Below are 15,499 nucleotides of genomic sequence, written 5' to 3'. Positions count from 1 at the left end.
CTCAGAGCACACATAGTTAGCTGTGTCTAGTCTGAAAGCAAGAGCCTTGGTTTACAGCCCCTCTAACATGCTACTATGAGAAGAGCACCCTCGAATGAGATCATCTGCCCAAATCCTTAAAATATTTAAATGCCCCAAATCACGCTCTAAGCAAAAGGCCCATTTGAGGTTCCCAGAGGTTCGATTCCACTTAGTTTCCCCGCTTTTCATTTGCTTCAACTGGTTCCAGCTGGATCTGGAAACAGACGTGTCAACACAGTCCCTGCCCATGAAGGCTTCCCAGCGACCAGGAAACAGGTCGTCAATTGCAATCGCCATAGAGAACCTGATTCTGTCAGAGGCTCTGCAAACCCCACATGGCTGGGTCCTATCTGGGAGCAGGTTTCTGCTGGCAGCCACAAACGGCAGAGTGCCCCGAGCCTGGATCAACTGCCCCTAGAGAGATAGTGAAGTTCCCCCGTGATCTGAGGTCCTGGCACAAGCCCTACCCTGTTAGGTCATCTGTGAGTAAGCCTGACCTTCCAGAAATCTGCTCAAGCTAGCTACTTTATGATTAACTACCTCTCTGATTTTATCAAATGCTGTTACTTTTCTGGCTCCCACCCAGACCCATCTGGGTAGTAACGCGGACCCAGTGATCCTGGCATCTGGAAGCATTTGTCTTAAAAGAGCCAATTCCCTCTTGATGTCAATTATCAGTTCAGTCTGCAGCCAACAGGCCAGATATTCTGCCCCATGGCCCAGACCCACAGGATGTAGCCTTCAGTGTGCGTAAAGTGCCCGTCTGTGGGCATCCGCAGACCTGCCCGTGCCCCCCAACCCTGGGTGGGGAGAAGAGCCTCTACCAACACAATTGGAGTACTCACAAGTACACAGTTGGAGTACTCACAAGTACACGTGTGCCCATGAATGCACCCACACACAGTGCTCTTCTGGATGTTAACTTATGGAATATGGCCACCAAGAGGTCCACAAAACACAGCGGGGGTGCAGAGGGGACAACTATGCATTGAGCACCTACTACATGCTTAGCTCGGCTCTGGGCTGCCGGCACTGGAGCTGTGAGTGGAAGCAACACTGTGGTCCTGGGCAGGAAAGAGCTCACGTAGACCTGGGGGTGCAGGGTGACCATGGAAGGAATGGGTCAAAAGGGATTGAAAGTGCACACGCAGAATTCACCGTCAACCCTATCCTCCGATCTCACAGGAACACCTTCTCCTCTCGAGGCTTTTTTTTCCTATCCTCCCAAAGGAAACGATGTCTCAGAGGACCTCTAGAGCTTCCTAGTTACAGTGGAATTGGGTCCAGACTCAGCACATGGTCAAAATCACACTGAGTCAAAATTTTGTTCCTGCAAGCTACTCCGTATGTATATATGGTAAAGGACAGAAGAAGAGTACATATGTAAAATATGAATAAATTGCACAACTTGAATTATTTCTTTTTTGCCAGGCATTATATTTTAAATCATAAACATATATGCATTGAAGAAATATGACCGCCCGTACAGCATGTCCACAAGTTGGTCAGACTCAAACCCCATGACCGAGTTTTAAAGAGATCTAGCTAAAGATTTCCAGAAGAAAGTGTTCTCTTAAAGCAACCAAGATCTTGGAGCTCCAAGATCTCCCACCCCAGCCAGGTTCTATGCCCACACAATGGAAGGGAGAAGCCTGTCTGAGGATACAATTACTTTTGCATTAATAAAACACTCTACCAGCCTTCAAGCGATCTGGAGAATGGTGTCTTGACCATCTTTGTAGTACAGTTCAGAGGTCTGGAATCCTTCTGTGGCATGGGCCACATGCCCATAGTATCTCACTCCCCAGTGTCTGGGTGATTCTGTATGGTGGTTGGGCTCTTGGGGCTCCTTCCCCTGAAACTGGTTTCTGATGGTCCAAACCTCTAGACAGTTTCTCCTCCTCACCAGGTTTCTATAGGCCCCTTTGGCTAAAGCCTTCAGGTCTCTTACAGCTTGGCATGCCTGTTCCCTCTGCCTCGGGGCATTAAAACCTGCCGAGCATTTCTATGGGCTGTGGAAGAAGCCATTCCCTTTCAATGCCCTGACCCTAAGGAGTTGAAGGTCACTAGAGGGTGTAGCGGATTCAAACAATCTCCAGTGCTTTTCTCAGCACAGACTTATGGGGCACCCCACATGTGCAGGATAGCCCCTCAGGCTGAAGTTTCAGGGCAAGCAACCCCCTGCACAACGAAGGGCAACACCCTTATCTCGGGCAGCCTTCTGGTCAACTTCGCCACAGCTCCACGCTCTGGTGGGCCAGGGTGGATGGAGGGGCCACCTCCCTGGCCTTCACAGCCCTCCCTGCCAAGAAGGCACCCGGAGCTCTGGCCTTCCCCCTCTCTGTGGTGGGCCTGCCTCTCCCTGCCAAGGTTTTAAAAGCATGTGGGCACAGGTGCGGGTGCTGCCCGCCTCCAGGGCCAGTAAGCGGAAACTCAGTGGAGGAAAACGAGGACACACAACCACAATGCCATTATGTTTTCCCAGAACATGCCGTGCTCCAAATAAATGTGTCTCCAACATTATCACACCACAATATTCATACGGCTCATTACTGGTTTTAATTTTGCCCATTGCTTATTTACTGTCTCCTTCCCCACTTTATTGCCAGGGTTGGAAGAGTTACTCATCCGTGCCCAGAACAGAAGGTCCCCAAAGTGGGATCTCTCCAGAAGTTTCTGGCCCTACGCAGCCCCCGCAGGACAGGCTGCAGCCCAAACCCAGACAGCGCCCATGGCTCCACCATGCGCCTCTTCCTTCAGCGTCCCCGCCACGCCGATTAGCTGTGTTTCTGCCTCTGGAACAGATCCCTTTCCCTTTCTACAACTGGGACCTGGGGAGCTGCCTCCTGGGACCCACAGGCGGAGGAATGATGGCGCACAGTGACCGCCAAGGCAGGATGAGAACACCAATGCTTACCGTGAGCCGGGGCCCAGCAGAGAGGACCGGCCGGCCTGCTCCCTAGCAGGCCCGCTCCCAGCTGTGTGTGGTGATCTATCCCTGGAGGCACCTCCAAAAAGCCAAAATCCACCTGTCCTACAACTCAAAGAGGATGGGCAAAATGATTTCATTAAGACACATTTTTTAAAATTTTTTTAGGATTTTATTTATTTATTTGAGAGAGAGAGAGCAAGCAGGTGAGAGGGAGAAGCAGGCTCCCCGGCAGGCAGGGAGCCAGATACAGGGCTCGATCCCAGGACCCTGAGATCATGACCAGAGCCAAAGGCAGACACTTTAATGACTGAGCCACCCAAGTGCCCCTATTTTTTTTTTTTTTTTAGATTTTATTTATTTATTTGAGAGGGAGAGAGAGAGCGCTCACGGACAGGGGGAAGTGTAGAGGGAGAAGCAGGCTCCCCACCTCGCAGGGAGCCCGATGCGGGGCTAGATCCCAGGACCCTGAGATATGACCTGAGCTGAAGGCAAATACTGAACAGACTGAGCCACCCAGGTGCCCAAGACACATTTTTTGATGCTGCAATTAATACTTTTTATTTTAACTTTGGAAAACATAATAATCTAAAGAAGCAAAACTCATTAACACCCTCTGCTTAACATCAGAGGCAAGCTCTTAACATTTTGGTGCTTTTATTTTTTTTTATCTTTTTTAACCTGTACTTAAAGAAAAATTTAAAACAAAAAAAAATAAATTAAAAACAAACATAGTTCAGAGCATAATCACATCCTAGCGTCTTTCCCCTTACAGAATTATAAAATCTCCCTGGGTTCCCTCCAACACAGGGAACAGCAATGAAAAACAAAGACACAGAGAAACATAATCAATAACCTGCCTCATTCCCTCCTCTCCATCCTCAGAAAATAACCAATGCGGTCAGCAGGTACGGCTCCTCCCATCACCATGATTGTGTCCACAGGACATAATGGGCATCGGAGAGAGAGGAGAATAGGAAAGAGAGAGAGTGAGAGGAAGGAAGGGAGCAAGAGAGGAAAGAAGGAGGAGGAGCAGGAAGACAGACAAGAAAGGAAAGAGGGAAAGATAAAGACAGAAGAAAGGAAGAAGGGAAGGAAGGAAGGAAGGGGGGAAGGAGTGGAGGGGAAGAGAGAGACAGGAAGGAACTGACTTAGCAAAAGTCAAGAAGAAGGGGTGCCTGGGTGGCTCCGTGGGTTAAAGCCTCTGCCTTCAGCTCAGGTCATGATCCCAGGGTCCTGGGATCGAGCCCTGCGTTGGGCTCTCTGCTCAGCAGGGAGCCTGCTTCTCCTTCTCTCTCTCTGCCTGCCTCTCTGCCTACTTGTGATCTCTGTCTGTCAAATTAATAAATAAAATCTTAAAAAAAAAAGTCAAGAAGAAAAACAAAAGACAGATTTAATGAAAATACTTTTCTTCCTACATATACCGTGCATTTCATGTCCCTGTGACTTGTTTTCCTCCGGGTGAGTTATCACGGCTATCCTTTTTGGGAAAGCAGCCACATCTGTCTCGTAACTGTATCCTCCAACACACACAACGTATTCAATCATTCCTCTATTAATGGACATTCAAAAGATGTCTTCTCCCCCCTTCCTTTATAAATAATGCTTTTATTTCTATAAGATAGAGCCATAAAATGGAACTGCTGGGTCAAAGGATATGCATATTTTAATTCTAATAGATACTCTAAGATTACTTTCCCAAAAGCCTGAAGCAAGTCACATTCCCACCAGCGATACAGAGGGGCCTGGGTCCCTGCATCTTGCCACCATCTCATGTTACCACTTGTGGGGCTGGCCGGCTGACGGCTGAACCACGGGATTTCCTGTTCACTTTGTCTTTACTTCCCCAGTTCCCAGAGGTGGAATTTCTTCTCCTAAGTTTAGCAACCACTGGCATTTCCTTATCTGTGATTTGCCAATTGACAGCTGCCAGGATGTTCTCTTATTTTTTTTTCCACTTTTCTTATTTTTTTTTTCAATATGTAGATACTCTTTGCATATTATGCATTTAACTCCTTATCTGCCAGGTATTATAAATAGGTTTCTCCATTTGCCATGAAGTCTACAAAATTCCCCATATCTTTAGACCCTCTTTGGAAATAACAGGGATGTCTGCATAACATTGCCTGAGTGTGGCCCTTTCTGCATACTGGTGGACATTCAGCTGTCTCTCTCTCTCTCTTCCTGTTCCCACCCATCTCCTTCTCTCTGATACTAAGAACAATGTGGGGACCTCTGTTTATTCATAACTTGTGCTACTTCTATGAAGCTTTGTAGTACATTTCAAAATTGAGAATTTTGTTTTATTTTTTTTAAGATTTTATTTATGCATTTGAGAGAGAGCGTGAGTGGTGAGAGGGGCCAACGGAGAGGGAGAAGCAGGACGCCCCCCCGACCCTGCCCGGAGCAGGGATACTGACTTGGGGCTCCATCCCAGGATCCTGAGACCAGGACCTGAGCCAAAGCCAGACGCTCAACCAACTGAGCCATCCAGGTGCCCCCCAAATTTTATTTTTAAAAGCAAATGTACCGCCCTTACCAGGGGCCGGATTGGGAGGGAGACAAACCATAAGTGACTCTTAATCTCACAAAACAAACTGCTGGGGGGAGGGGGGTTGGGAGAAGGGGGTGGGATTATGGACATTGGGGAGGGTATGTGCTTTGGTGAGTGCTGTGAAATGTGTAAACCTGGTGATTCACAGACCTGTACCCCGGGGGATAAAAATATGTTTATAAAAAATTAAAAATTAAAAAAAAGCAAATGTATTAAATCAAAAATACATACATTTTAAAAGCTGTCCCAGTGTGGCTGGGTTGCTCAGTTAATTAAACTTCTGCCTTTGGCTCAGGTCAGGATCTCAGGGTCTCAGGATCGAGCCCCACATCGCACTCTCTGCTAGGCAGGGAGTTTACTTCTCCCTCTGCCTGCCGCTCCCCCTACTCTTGCTCTCTCTCTCTATCTCTCTCTCTTTCAAATAAGTAAATAAAATTTTCAGAGGCACGCTGGGCGGTGATGTCCATTAAGGTCCTGATCTCAAGGTCATGAGATCCAGCTCCCGAGGGGCTCTGTGCTGGGCTCAGAGTCTGCTAAGTTTTCTCTTTACCTCTCCCTCTGTCCTTCCCTGTCTCCTGCTCGCTCTTTCTCTATCTCTCACTCAAATAAATAAATCAGTCCTTAAAGGCTTCATTGCCTATTGTTAAACTACTTTCTTAACGGAAGTAACACCACACTCTCCCACCAGCTCCCCACTCCACTTTGCCACGCCCTCCCCCGCACTGAAAAATCTGTGCATTTGAAGGTTTCAAATGGTATCATCCAACTGTTTTAATAATGATCTGTGCAATTAACTCATTTAGTTAATTTAGTTAGAGATTGATCATTTTATATGCTCACTGGCCATCTACCTTTGCGCGCGCTCTCTCTCTCTCTCAAGATTTATTTATTAGAGAGAGAGAGCGAGAACTGGAGACACAGAGGGAGAGGAGAGAAAGCAGTTGAGACAGACTCCCCACTAAGCATGGAGCCCATCTCAGGTCCCCAAGATCATGACCTGAGCGAAATCAAGACTCAGTTTTTCAACGGGACTGTGCCACCTAGATGCCCCCCTTACTCTCTTATAATTCAACTTTCTCTCTGGGGTCTTTGCATTTTTTGAGACTTCATATTTTTTAAATTATGTATATGAATTCCTCATGTACATAGGATAAAAACTGTGTTGTATTTGTAGAAAATATTCTCCAGTTACAAGTTCCCTTTGTGACCTCACCAACAGATACAGTGTTTCAGTCTTCTGTAGCCAAATCCCTGGATCCACTGGGATTTCTCCTACAGCATCCAGCTTCATCATCCACAGCCTCGAGATTATTTCAGTAGGTACTGAAGCAATCCTCTAGCTTGTGATAGTCTCTTTTTCCTTGAACACTTAACTTTTCAGCCCTTTTACTTATTTTGGGATCTGATACAAGGATAAAAGCTGCTGTTCCCCTCTGGAGGTTTTCATCCAGCCCAGCCTCATCTGGGAAATAATTCCCAATATAGCAAAACCTTCTCCCAAAACAGTTCTGGATCTCTCTAGTCTGCGATTTAGATTTGTATATTTATTTTTGCACCAGTATCAAATCGATTCAGTGATTCTTGCTTTGCCGTGCATTTATCTGGCAGAACCAGTCCCCTTCCTCCAGTGATTCTTTGGTTTAATTTTTTAACTGTTGCCTGTCCATCATTCTACCAGGTACTCTCTAGAAACAGTTTGTTCCTTGCAGCCCTCCAGGAAAAGAAAAAAAAAAAAAAAGGCTTTTCAAAGTTTGATTAGGATTACATTGAACCCTAACCTCATTTAAAGGGAATTTAGACATCCAGTCTCCTTGTTCAGCTATATTTATAGCTCTCTTGAATCAAAAGATATTTTTAAATGTGTATCGCTTCTTTTTTTTTTTTTTCCAAAAGATTCTATGCCATTCTTCTTAGGAATTTTTTCCTGGACACTTATATTCTTGTTTTTTTTTTTACTGGTTATTGCTATTAGGTTAAAAGGGGGGACCTTCTGTGTGTTTGTTAGGAATATAATTAATGTCACATGTAATTACAAATCCTAAAGATTATATGAAATTGATCTTCATAATGCAGATATGATATTTTGGCATGGAAACCACTGAAATTGTCACCAATCAATAATAAAATCATCAATAAAAATAATGATAAATAGAGATACTTTTTAAAATAGTGTTCTCCGTACTCTTCTAACATGCTGTAGATTTTTGTGTTTGTTTTTTTTTTTTTAATTTAAATTGTCTCGACAGTTTGTGTGCTGAGTATATTGTTAGGGCTTTTAAGTTAGGAAACTTACAAATTAGGAACCAAATTTTTGCTACAGGGTCAGAGATTTCTAGTAACTGGATATTGTCACATTGCTGATTTCACCAGTGGCATTGCAGACAGAGGTAACACCGTGATTCCGTCATCTCTCCGGACACATTTCAGCTAGACGTGTTTGGAGTAGGTGTGTGTCCACTGTCAGAGGCAACAGCATCAGTGGGCTGCCAGGCGGTCGGGATGAGCAGGCTTGGTGAAGAAGCCCCTCCGCTGGGCGGGTGGGGTGGGGGTGCGGGAGGAGGGATGAAGATCATAGTTAATATAGTTACATAAGCAGCACCGGTCAAAAGCTTCCTGAGGCCATGCAATGTGCTACTATACACTTCATATGCTTTCATATGCTTCATATGCTTTGCAGTATGATTTCATACTGTCTTTACAAAAACCCCTGGAGATGGTCATTGTCAGACCTGCTTTGCAAAGAAGGAACTCGAAGCTGGCTGAGGTTACGTGGCTAGCTTAGGAACGCACCGCTGGTAAAAGACAGAGTAGGTCTTACAGCAGGACTTTGCACCAGCCACTCTGCTGTCCCCCCAAAGACAAACTGCCACACTTATTTCTTTTTTATTGTGGTACAATGAATGTAATGCAAAGCTTATCATTTGAGCCATTTCAATGGGTGAACTGGCATTAAGTATACTCATATCGTGTGCGACCATCACCACCAACCAGCTCCAGAATTATTTCACGTCCCAAACTGGAACTCCAGACACAAAACTCAAAGCTCCTCAAATCTCCCCTCCCCCATTCTACCTTCTGCCTCCATGAGTGTGACTATTCTAAATGCCTCCTCTAAGTGCAGTCATACCATATCTGTCCTTAGTGACTGGCTTCTTTCACTTAGAAGAAGCCACATCTGGGAAATTGCTTGGTGAACTCAAACTCTGAAATGGAAAAGGAGAGGTTGTGAATTTCTGTAAAGCTGCTTGCACACGGTAAGTCAGACCTGAAAGAAAGATGGTGACATACTCAGTGATGGCCATGTCCAGGCATACCTGGACCTGCTTGGAACTTAGGACCACCGCTTTTGGGGAGGCTGAAGATGGGTCACCACAGAAATATTGTCACATTGTAGTGGTGGACAGCTTTGTCTATAACCACTCTGCATCTACTTCCCCCTGTTCTGGTAAAGACTTCTTGATTATCCTGAGGTTTGGGTCAAGCTAACCTCAACTCCATGCTCAAAGCCACAGGTAGAACATTCGGGGTTGAACACATGATGCCAGCTGGAGCAGGGACTCAAGGCCAAGATTTCTGTCATAACCAGTGAGGAAGCTAACCCTTTTCACAGGGTTGTCGAGCCCCTGGCAGACAAGCTTGAAGCTGATGAAAGCCAGCTTGCAGTGATGTGGGGAGAGTCTGTACATGATCAAGGAGTTACCAAAAGGTTTCCTGGATCCAACCAAGCCTAAAGGGACAGGGCTAGGTACCATCACCTGATCAAACATAACAGTTCATCAAGTTTTGTCTGTCTCCATATGGCATTCAGGGTAAATTTTTTGTAGTAGAAAGTGTCCCAACAAGTTTCCACACAAAATAATGTTTTGAGCCTACTATGAGCAAAGGTGTAGAACGTGAATTATCTACAACAGTCTCAAAGATTACCCAGCAAGGTACACCCAAAACAGGACTCTAATGAAGCATAAATGCAGATAAATTAAAAGATATACATATACATACACACATATATATATATATACATACGTACACACATGCACATAATCAAAAGGTGTATATACATTTGAAACAGAATAGAAAACCTAGAAATAAATCCACAATTATACAGTCAATCAATCTTCAACAAAGTAAGAAAAAATATACAATAGGAAAAAGACAATCTTTTCAACAAATGGTGTCAGGAAAACTGCGCAGCCATGTGTAGTAGAATGAAACAGGACTGCTTTCTTACACCATACACAAAAGTAAACTCAAAGTGGATTAAAGACCTAAATGTGAGACCTGAAGCCATAAAAATCCTAGAAGTGATCAGGCAGCAATGTCTCTGACACTGGCCATAGCAACATTTCTAGGTATGTCTCCTGAGGCAAGCAAAATAAAAGCAAAAATAAATTATTGGGACTACATCAAAAGAGAAAAAGCTTCTGCACAGCAAAGAAAATAGTCACAAAACAAAGAGGCAACCCACAGAATGGGAGAAGATATTTGCAAATGACACTACAGACAAAGGGCTGATATCCAAGATCTATAAAGAACTCCTCAAACTTAACACCCAAAAAACAGATAATCATGTCAAAAAATGGGCAGAAGACATGAATGGACCCTTCTCTAAAGAAGGCATACAAAGGGCTAACAGACACATGAAAAGATGTTTATTATCACTAGCCATCAGGGAAATTCAAATCAAAACCACATTGAGATACGACCTTACACCAGTTAGAATGGCTAAAACTAACAAGACAGGAAACAACAAGTGTTGGAGAGGATGTGGAGAAAGGGGAACCCTCCTATGCTGTTGGTGGGAATGCAAGCTGGTGCAGCCACTCTGGAAAATAGTGTGGAGGGTCCTCAAAAATTTAAAAATAGAGCTATCCTACATCCCAGCAATTGCACTACTGGGTATTTACCCCAAAGATACAGATGCAGTGAAAAGAAGGGCCATATGTACCCAAGTGCTCATAACAGCAATGTCCACAAAAACCAGACTGTGGAAAGAGCCTAGATGACCTTCAACAGATGAATGGATAAAGAAGATATGGTCATATATACAACAGAATATTACTCAGCCATCAGAAAGGATGAATACCCAACTTTTACATCAGCATGGATGGGACTGCAGGAGATTATGTTAAGTGAAATAAATCAAGCAGAGAAAGACAATTATCATATAGTTTCACTTATTTGTGGAACATAAAGAATAGCATGGAGGACGTTAGGAGAATGGAAAAATGAACAGCTAAAACAATTTTATGAAGAACAAGTATAGAAGTCTTTCTTTCAATGCTTACTTTCAAAACTCAGTACAAAGCCACAGTAATCATGACAGTGAGGACCAGCACAGGAATAAATGAATAGACTCAATGAAACAGAATAAAGTGTCCAGATGTAAACTGTGTATGTGTGTGTGTGTGTGTGTGTGTGTGTGTGTTATATGGTAAATGGGGGCCAAGGTGATATAGGGGGAAAGATAATCTTCTAATACTGTAATAAAAAACTTGGATATCCATATGGGGAAAAAACAACAGCCCTTAAATTACCTTGAAATGGTTTATATATGTAAATGTAAAACTTAAACCTGAGAAACTTCTAGAAAAGCACATGGGCAAAAATCATTATGACCTTGGGTTATGCAAAGAATCACTGGATATAAAAAAAAAAGTACAGATCAGAAGAAAATACAGATAAAATGAATTTCATCAAAACTAAAAATCTCTCCTCTTGAAAACATTCAGTTTAAAAAAAGCAAATCAAGTCACAGACAAGAAAAGGATATTCCCAATACCCCATAAACCACTGTATTCAGAAAATATAAAGAACTCTTATAACTCACTAATATAAAAACAGGCATCCCAAGAGGAAAATGGGCAAAAGACATGAACAGATACTTCCTAAAGAAGATATATGAATAACCAATAAGTAAGGGAAAAGGTTCAACATTGTTAGTCAACAGCAAAAAAAAAAACCCATGACATATCACTTCATATACATTAGAAAGGCTAAAATTAAAAAGACTGGAAATACCACGATTCACAGACCTGTACCCCTGGGGATAAAAATACATTATATGTTTATAAAATGATTAAAAAAAAGACTGGAAATACCAAATATTGGAGAGAATGGAGAGTAACTGAAACTCTTATACATTACTGATGGGAATGTAAAATTACAAAAAAGTAAATTATTGGAACTATACCAAATTAGAAGCTTATGCACAGCAAAGGAAACCATCAACAAAACAGAAAGTCAAACTACTGAACGGAAAGAGGTATTTGAAAATAATATATCTGGCAAGGGGTTAATATCCAAAACATACAAAGAACTTATGCAACCCAGTGCCCCCAAAATTAATACTAATGATGATGGTCCAATGGTCAAAGGACCTGAAAAGACATTTTTTTTTTCCAAAGAAGACATACAGAGGGCCAACAGATATGAAAAGATGTTTGACATCACTAATCTTCAGGGAAATGTAAATCAAAGCCACAGTGATTTACCTCATACCTGTCAGAGTGGTTGGAATCCAAAAGACAAGAAATGACAAGTGTTATTGAGGATTTGGATAAAAAGGAACTCTCATGCACTGTTGATGGGAAGGCAAATCAGTGCAGCCATGGTGGAAGACGGTATGGAGTTTCCTTAAGATATTAAAAATAGAACTACCAAATGATCCAGTGATTTGATTACTAGGTATTAATCCATGAAAAATAAAAACACTCATTTGAATATATATATATATATACATATATATATATATATATATATATATCCCCTTATGTTTGTAGCAGCATTATTAACAGTAGCCAAGATAGAGAGAGAGAAGTGTCCATCAATAGAAGAATGGATAAAAAAGATGTGGCAAATATATACAATGGAGTATTATTCATCAATAAGAAGAAGGAGGTCTTGCTGTTTGCAACAACTAGAAGGACCTAGAAGGTATAATGCTAAGTGAAATAAGTCAGAGAAAGATAAATACTATATGATTTCACTCATAAGTGGCATTTAAGAAACAAAACAAATGAACAAGTGAAGAAAAAGGGATAAACAAAAAAAATCAGACTCTTAAATACAGAGAACAAAATGGTGGCTGCCAGAGGGGATGCAGGTCAGGGGATGGGTGAAACAGATGAAAAGGATTAAAAGTATAGTTTTCACGATGAACACTGAGCAATGTATAGCCATACTATATTGTACACCTGAAATTAATATAACACTGTATGTCAATAATACTTTAATAAAAATTTTTAAAAATGAATAATAAAAAGAAATTATTGAAAACACCTAGTACCAGGTCTGAATCTGGAACGCTGAAAAGAAATGTTAAAAAATTTGTTTGTTGAATAAAACAAACAAATTTTTTAACATTTCTTTTCAGCGTTCCAGAATTCATTGTTTAGGCACCACACCCAGGGATCCATGCAATACGTGCCCTCCTTAATACCCACCACCAGGCTCACTCATCAGCCCACCCCCCTCCCAAACCCTCAGTATATCTCTCAGAGTCCACAGTCTCTCATGGTCCTTCTCCCCCTCCGATTTCCTCCAACTCACTTCTCCTCTCCAACTCCCAATGTCCTCTGTGTTATTCCTTACGCTCCACAAGTAAGTGAAGACATAGGATAATTGACTCTCTCTGCTTGATTTATTTCACTCAGAGTAACCTCTTCCAGTCCCATCCATGTTGCTATAAGAGTTGGGTATTCATCCTTTCTGATGGAGGCATAATACTCCGTAGTATATACGGACCATTTCTTCTTTATCCATTCATCTGTTGAAGGCCGTCTTAGCTCTTTCCACAGTTTGGCAACTATGGCCATTGCTGCTATGAACACTGGGGTACAGATGGCCCTTCTTTTCACTACATCTGTATCTTTGGGGTAAATACCCAGTAGTGCAATTTCTTAAAGGGAAAAAAAAAAAAAACACATTTCTAAAAAATTTTTTTTTAAAAAGGTAATCTCTTTGGAAAACAGATAATTTCTTATAAAATTAAACATGTACCCAGCATGTAAAACCCAGTATATTTTTTCTGAGCATATTTTAGCTAGCATATTAAACATATACATGACATTTCCAGGCAAAATGGAGACATATGCTTGCACAAAAACTTATACACAAATGTCGACAGGGTCTTATTTGTAGTAAAGTCGTGGCAACAACAGAAATGTCCATCAGCAAGTGAATGGCAAATCGTGGAATAGCCATACAAAGGAATACCACTTGATTGATAAAACTGAGTGAGCTCCTGTTCATCCACAATATGGACAAATCTGAAAATTATTATATTATGTGAGACCTAAATCCATTTATAGAACATTCTAGGAGAAAAAGAAAAAGTTGAAGGTAAGGAGAAGGGTTGATATAAAAGGAATGAAGGTGTTTTCTTCAGTGATGTCAATATTCTTCATCTTGATTGAAGGAGCACTCACACAGCTATGTACATTTGTCTAAAGTCTGCAGCACTGTTCACTGGAAAGGGTGAATTTTGCTGCAAAGTACACTCAATAAAACTGAATTTTAAACAGGGGTATTACTAGAAATAAAGAAAACTTGTAAGAATTTTTTTTTTTTTAATCACAAGTAGGCAGAAGTAGGGAGAGAGGCAGGCAGATAGAGAGGGAGAAGCAGGCTCCCCGCTGAGCAGAGAGCCCGATGTGGGGCTCGATCCCAGGACCCTGGGATCATGACCTGAGCCGAAGGCGAGGGCTTAACCCATGGAGCCACCCAGGTGCTCCCAACTTGTAAGAATTTTTTAAGGAAAAATGCAAATCTTGTGTTTCTAGATAAGAGGACAAAACATTTCAAAGATACTAGTTCTTTCCAAATAATGTATTGAAATTCTGCAGTCTTGAAAAAAAAAAATCCTAACAGACCTTTTTTGGGGAGAGAGATGAAACTTGACAAAATGATTTTAAAAGGTATCTAGAAAAACAAATTGCTGATATTGCCGAAAGAAGCCGAGTAAAAGAAAATAATGAGGGGGAACTGCTTTTACTCCACACCCTTGACCAGTAATTTTTAACTGACTCTGTGTGTATGTGTGTGTGTGTGTGTGTTTGTATACATGTGTGCAGGTGTGTACGTGTATTTTGTCATGGGTGACCAGTGTGATTTGGAGAAAAGAGAAGGAAACCTTACAAGAACCTCTCAAGAAAGAGAATGCAGTTCAAAAATAAAGTCCTGCTAAATTCTATTTTATTAATTTTCAAAAATTAATATCTTTTAAATTATACATTAAATGAAGAGGGGTTTTTTTATGCAACTGAGAGAAAAAAATGGAGTTAAATTTTTTAAAAGCTCTCTACTCCAATTAGTTGGATTAAATAATGTGATGTATGTAATTGTTTTAATGTCAGGAAGTAAAGTAAATATTTATTTAGCCTTGAAATATAGACTCACTTCAAAGAATGATGGCAAAAGTACAATTCCTTTCAACCTTTGGTCTTTTTGGTTTCTCTGCACACAGTGGCGTATCAGGCATCGCACTAAGCATTTGAAGGAAGGATCCATACAGTAAAAGAGTTTGTTTTTAATTCACCTTGTTTGCTCACTACATAGGCTCCAACTATATACAAAATTACAAAGAAAAAACTGGCAGTCTCCTGAGGTCTCACAACCTTGAACCAACTATTGTTAACCCCTGGAATCATCTCTTCATTTATAAGTTTCTTTATTCATATGCACATATACGTATGTACTTTCTATAAATAATAATAGTACATATGCCCCTCTCTTACTTACCCTCCTCATGACACACACCCTGAGTCCTCTTTGCCAGGAGACAAGTGTCTTCATACTCATGTAATTCTATACGCACCTATGTGAATAATTCTTTATAATCCTATTTATAGGTTTATGTCTGTTCACAGGTAATCTTTGAAACATTTTTCATTGTTTCATTTATAGACATGGTACATCTTCCACATTTTCCTGCATTTTCTATTTCTATTCAACAGTAGCTCATATCAGTGGCCCAGAGTCACTGAATATAATTCCAA

This window comes from Mustela erminea, chromosome 19, assembly GCF_009829155.1.
Source record: "Mustela erminea isolate mMusErm1 chromosome 19, mMusErm1.Pri, whole genome shotgun sequence".
NCBI classification, from domain to species: Eukaryota; Metazoa; Chordata; class Mammalia; order Carnivora; family Mustelidae; genus Mustela; species Mustela erminea.
The sequence above is the reverse complement of the archived record's forward strand: the minus strand, read 5'-3'. Positions refer to the sequence as shown.